Raw genomic sequence first — 6,031 nt, 5'->3', positions numbered from 1 at the left:
CTAAAATCAGGCGGGATATACTCAAGGTCATACTTTGGCTCTCGTGGAATAGTTCTAAATTCCTTCACCTTCAACTTGAACTTGCATATGAGCACGTTATGGTCTGTTCGGAAGCCGTCCCCTAGACTTGTTCTGATTGACGATTTTGAGCTTTTCCATGGTCTCTTTCCACTGATGTATTTGATTTTATTCCTGTGTATTTCATGTGGCAAGGTCCACGTTTATAGTTGCTTTTTATCCTGGTGAAAAAATGTTTTTGTAATGAAGAAGGTATTGGTCTGCAAAATTCTATCATGCGATCTCCAGCATCGTTTATATCACCATGGCCATATTTTCCAACTACTAATCCTTCTCCTTTGTTTCTGACTTTCTCATTCTAATCACCAGTAGTTATAAATACATCTTGATCACATGTTTCATCAATTTCAGACTGCAGAATTTGGTAAAAATATCCAATTTCTTCATTTTAGGCATTAGTATTTGGTGCATACATTTGAAGACAAATCATATTAACTGATCTTCCTTGTGGGGATATGGATATTATCCCATGACTGACACAGGTGTACTTCAGGATGTGTTTGGAAATGTTCTTTTTTTTTTTTTTTTACTTTAGGTGAAGGTTTACAGACAAACTAGTTTCCCGTTAAACAGTTAGTACACATATTGATTTATGACATTGGTTAACAACCCTATGACATCTCAACACTCTCCCTTCCCAAAGTTGGGTTCCTTATTACCAGCTTTCATGACTCCTTCTGCCTTTTAGTCCTTTCCTCAGGGCTGGTGTGCCCCTTTAGTCCTGTTTTGTTTCATGGGCCTGTCCAATCTTTGGCTGAACGGAAAACCACAGTAGTGGCTTCATTACTGAGCTGAAAAGTTGTCTGGGGGCCGTAATTTCAGGCATTCTCCAGGGTCTGTCAGGCCAGCAGGTCTGGTCTTTCTTTTCGAGTTAGAATTTTGTTCTACATTTTTCTCCAGCTCTGTCCTGGACCTCAATAATAATCCCTGTCAGACCAGTCAGTGGTGATAGCCATGCACCATCAATTTGTACTGGACTCAGCCTGGTAGAGACTGTTGTAGACTTGGTCCATTAGTCCTTTGGACCAATCTTTCCCTTGTGTCTTTAGTTTTCTTCATTATTCCTTGCTCCAGAAGAGGCATGACCAGTGGAGCATGCTACATGGCCACTCACAGGCTTTCAAGAACCCAGGCACTACTCACCAAAGTAGAATGTAGAACATTTTCTTTATAAATTATGTTACCCCAATTGAGCTAGATGTTCCCCAAGACCATGGTCCCCACAGCCCTAAGCCCAGCAGTTTAGTCCCTTAGGGAGTTTGGATGTATCTATGGGGCTTCCATGACCTTGCCTTGTACAAGTTGTGCTGGCTTCCCCAGTATTGTGTACTTTCTTACCCTTCGCCAGTTACCACTTCTCTATTGCATATTTAGTGTTTTTCAAACCCAACCCTCCCCTCCCTCATAAACATCAAAGATTACGTCTTTTTGTGTGTAAAACTTTTCATAGTAATGGTCTCATACAAATATTTGTCTTTTCGTGATTGACTTATTTCACTCAGCATAATGCGGTCCAGATTCATCCATGTTATGAGATGCTTCACAGATTCATTGGTGTTCTTTATCGTGTAATACTCCACTGTGTGTATGTACCACCATTTGTTTATTCATTCATCTGTTGATGGGCATCTAGGTTGTTTCCATCTTTTTGCTATTGTGAACAATTCTGCAGTGAACATGGGTGTGCATATGTCTATTCATCTGTCAACTCTTATTTCTTTAGGATATATTCCTAGGAATGAGATTCCTGGATCACCTGTTTTTAGCTTTCTATGGAAGTGCCGTATCATTTTCCAAAATGGTTGTATCATTTTGCATTGCCACCAGCAGTGCATAAGATTTCTGATCTCCCAGCAGCCTCTCCAACATTTGTTATTTCCCATTTTTTAGATTCAGGCAAGTAATGCCAGGGAGAGATGGTTTCTCATTGTGAGTTTGATTAGTATTTCTCCAATGGCTAGTGGTCTTGAGCGTTTCCTCGTGTGTTTGTTGGCTGCTTGAATGGCTTCTTTGGTGAAGTGTCTGTTCATTTCTTTTGCCTATTTTTTAATTGGATTATTTGTCTTTTTGTTGTAGAGGTGTTGGATTTTCTTGTAGATTTTAGAGATTAGACCTCTGTCTGATTTGTAATAGCCAAAGTTTTTTTTTTTTTTTTTTTTACCAATCTGTATATTCTTTTCACTCTTTTTGTGAAGTCTTTTGATGAGCATAAGTGTTTAGTGTTTAGAAGATCCTAGTTAGCTAATCATCTGGAGTTTGGGTGTTGTTTGTTGTGGTTCGTATCCAGTTAATGCAATGTGTTTGTGCCTCTAGCATTGATCCTATTTTTTCTTCTATAAAACTTCATAGCTTTTGGCTTTATATTTAGGTCTTTGATCCATTTTGAATTAGTTTTTGCATACAGTGTGAGGTATGGGTCCTGTTTCATTTTTTTGCAGATGGACACCCTGTTTGGCCAACACCATTTGTTAAAAAAACTGTTCCCCCCATCCCTCCATTTGATGGTCTTTGGACCTTTGCTGAAGACCAGGTGACCATAGGTGAATGGATTTTCACCTGGGTTCTCAATTCTGTTCCATTGATCAATGCATCTGTCATTGTACCAGTACCATGCTGTTTTGACTGCCATAGCTGTAGAGTAGGTTCTGAGGTCAGGTAATATGAGTCTGCTACTTTATTCTTCTTCTTCAATAATGCTTTATTTATCTGGGGATTCTCTCTTTCCATATAGAGTTAATGATAATTTTTTTCAATTTCTTTAAAGAATGTTGTTGATATTTGATTGGGATTGGATTGTATTTGTAAATCCCTTTGAGTAGAATTGTCATTTTCACAGCGTTGAGTCTACCTATCCATGAGCATGGTATGTTTTTCCAAAAATGTAGATCTCTCTTGGTTCTTGCAGCAGTGTCTTGTAGTTTTGAGGTTTCCTTTCTATAGGTCTTTTACATCTCTTGTTAGATTTATTCCTAAGTATTTTATTTTTTTAGGGGTATTATACATGGTACTGTTTTCCTTATTTCTTTTTCATTGTTCTCTTTCTTGGTGCATAGGAATCTAACTGATTTTCGTATGTTTACCTTGTGTCCTGCTCCACTGCTGAATCTTTCTATTACTTCCAGAGGTTATCTTATGTCATCTTTTGGGTTTTCTATGTATAGAATCACATCATCTTCCAATACGGATATTTTAACTTCTTCATTACCAATTTGGATGAGCTTTATTTCTATTTCTTGCCTTAATGCTCTAGCTAGGACTTCCAGCACAATGTTAAATAGGAATGATGATAAATAACATCCTTCTCTTGTTCCTGTCCTCAAGGGCAATGTTTTCATCCTCTCTGCATTAAGAATGATGTTGGCCATAGGTTTTGCATAGAGGACCTTTATGATGTTGGGAAGCAAATGTTTAAAAGCAAATAGCTGAATAAATCTTAAAAAACAGCCATAGTGATGGAACTCTTGGTTTGATGGCTGATTTAGGGGATTTGTTTGATATCTTTGGACTTTTTTTTCCTCACCTAAGTGAATGAATGGACTATTGAATGGAGGTAAGATGTTCAGAATATATACGCTTCAATTTCTCTGTCTGTGTATGCCAACCAGCAGTAAGTACCCATTTTCAACTACTGTGATTACCCATTCTATTTTTTTCTATTAGAGAAATAATGCTGTTGCTCCTTTTTTAAATTTTTTCAGGCAATTGTCTCTTGGAAACATCCCCTGCTGGACTAATTCCACGGAAAAAATAAATATAACCAAGTTCATTTTCTGGGACTTTCTCAGAACCCAGAGGCAGAAGAAGTTTGTTTTGTGGTGTGTTCTTTCTTCTACACTGTTATTCTTCTGGGAAACCTTCTCAACATGCTGACAGTATGTGTGGGCAACGTTTTTAAGTCTCCTATGTATTTCTTTCTTAACTATTTGTCTTTTGTGAACATCTATTTCTCCTCGGTTACAGCTCCCAAGATGAATGTTGACCTATTAGCCAAAAGTAAAACTATCTCCTATGTGGGGTGCCTGTTGCAACTCTTTGGGGTACATTTCTTTGCTCGTACTAAGATCTTCATCCTTACCATAATGGCCTATGATCATTATGTGGCCATCTATAAACCCCTACATTATATGACCATCACGGACCAGGACAGATGCAATAAAATATTGCTGAGGACCTGGGTGGGTGAGTTCTTGCATTCCATTATCCAGGTGGCTTTGGTGGTCCAGCTACCCTCTTGTGGACCCAGTGAGATTGATCACTACTTTTGTGATGTCCACCTTGTGCTGAAACTGGCCTGCACAGACACATACGTTGTTGTTGTTGTTGGGGAGCTTTGTTATCTTGCTAATCTCCTACACTGTCATCCTGGTGCCCCTGAGAAAGCAGTCAGCAGAAGGCAAGCACAAAGATCTCTCCACGTGTGGCTCCCACATTACTGTGGTCATCATCTTTTTTGGCCCGTGTAGTTTCATGTACATGTACCCCGATACTAACTACCTTTTCTGAGGATAAGATGGTGGCTATATTTTATCCCATTATCACCCCCATGTTAAACCCCTAGATTTATACACTGAGAAATGCAGAAGTAAAAAATGCAGTGAAGAAACCGTGGGGTAGAAAGGTTTTCTGGGAGGCTAATGCCAAATAGTTTGAGGTAATGATAATTTAAACTGGATGGTTTTAACAGAAATAATGGTTAATTGAAATCTTGGTTAATGCATCTTTCAATGAAATCAATAATACCGACCTGCAGGAGAAGTGGTTAATAGATATAGCTGCTAACTAAATGGTTGGCAGTTTAAATCCACCAGTCTCTCCTTGGAAACCCTATGGAACAGTTCTACCCTCTCCTATAGGGTCCCTATCAGATAAAATCAACTCGATAGTAATGAGAATTTTTGGTTTGGTTTGCAAGGTTGTTGGGAGAAGTAAATATCACACTGGCTCATTGTACAGAAGTAGGTATTATTTATCATTTTCATTATATTTATTCCAATATTTCATAATCAGAGAATTTATGAAAATATCTAAACCAGAGAAATATTATTAAACTTAGAATATCGTCATGATCCTACTCAGCATCATTGTTTTCTCCTCCGTGTTCTTGCCTATTTTCCTTAAAGTGTGAAAGTAAGTTTAGTGTTTAGAACTGTGACTTGTACATATTAAGCACTCAATATGCATACGTTGTATGAAAAACAAAGCATGAGGAAACTCACAAAGGACCCAAACTAACGCATGCTGATGTAAAAAAAAAAAAAAAAAAAGGAAATCCTGGATCCTGGTGTAAGCCCTCCCAAAACACAGATTCTTACAACAACTAAGCTTAGAAAGTTTCAAATGGCAAGAGAAAGGTGTACAGAATGTAAAAGAGAGAGAACACAAGCTTGTAAGACAAATGTTATCTTCTCATTCTCTGGTCTTGGGGAGAAAACAAGTGATTTCTAGAGGAATCATTTTCTTTGCCCAAACAATAAGGATATTGGACAAGTTTACCAAATTTTTTAATCATAATAGCCCACAAATATGCTGCTGTTAACTGACTGTAATATTTACCTGGAATCTACAGTCAGCAACCTCTGCTAATGTGAGATGACTAACAGAAAAAGCTGAAGAAACTGAATAAAACAATCACTTGTGATGAATTGGTGACTGATTCAAAAAACAGGGTGAATAGAATTTTATCAATTTACCATGTGTGACCAAGCAGCTTTACTGAATAAATGAGTGATTTTCCACTGATTCCTTGACTTATTAATCCAATTTCCATCTCTGAATCCCAAAAAGACTCATTCGGATCAAACAAACAAACATCTCTCTCATGTGAACTGAAAGCTTTCCCTGTTAACACCTTTCTCCTTCACCTTGGGATGCAACCTGGACTTTTTTTTTCTGTTGAAGGTGAACATATCACTGCTTTTCTCTCTGCCACAATTCAGATTTTCCAGTTATTATG

The 6,031-nt window shown here is 37.9% G+C and overlaps 1 pseudogene; it reads left to right on the top strand.

Moving 5' to 3' along the window:
- Positions 1-3,606: 3,606 nt before the first annotated feature.
- LOC126063696 (olfactory receptor 4S2-like) lies at positions 3,607-4,723 on the top strand (annotated as a pseudogene).
- The last annotated feature ends 1,308 nt before the right edge of the window (positions 4,724-6,031 follow it).

The sequence above is a fragment of the Elephas maximus genome, chromosome 20 (genome assembly GCF_024166365.1).
Source record: "Elephas maximus indicus isolate mEleMax1 chromosome 20, mEleMax1 primary haplotype, whole genome shotgun sequence".
NCBI lineage: Eukaryota > Metazoa > Chordata > Mammalia > Proboscidea > Elephantidae > Elephas > Elephas maximus.
The sequence above is the reverse complement of the archived record's forward strand: the minus strand, read 5'-3'. Positions and strand labels throughout refer to the sequence as shown.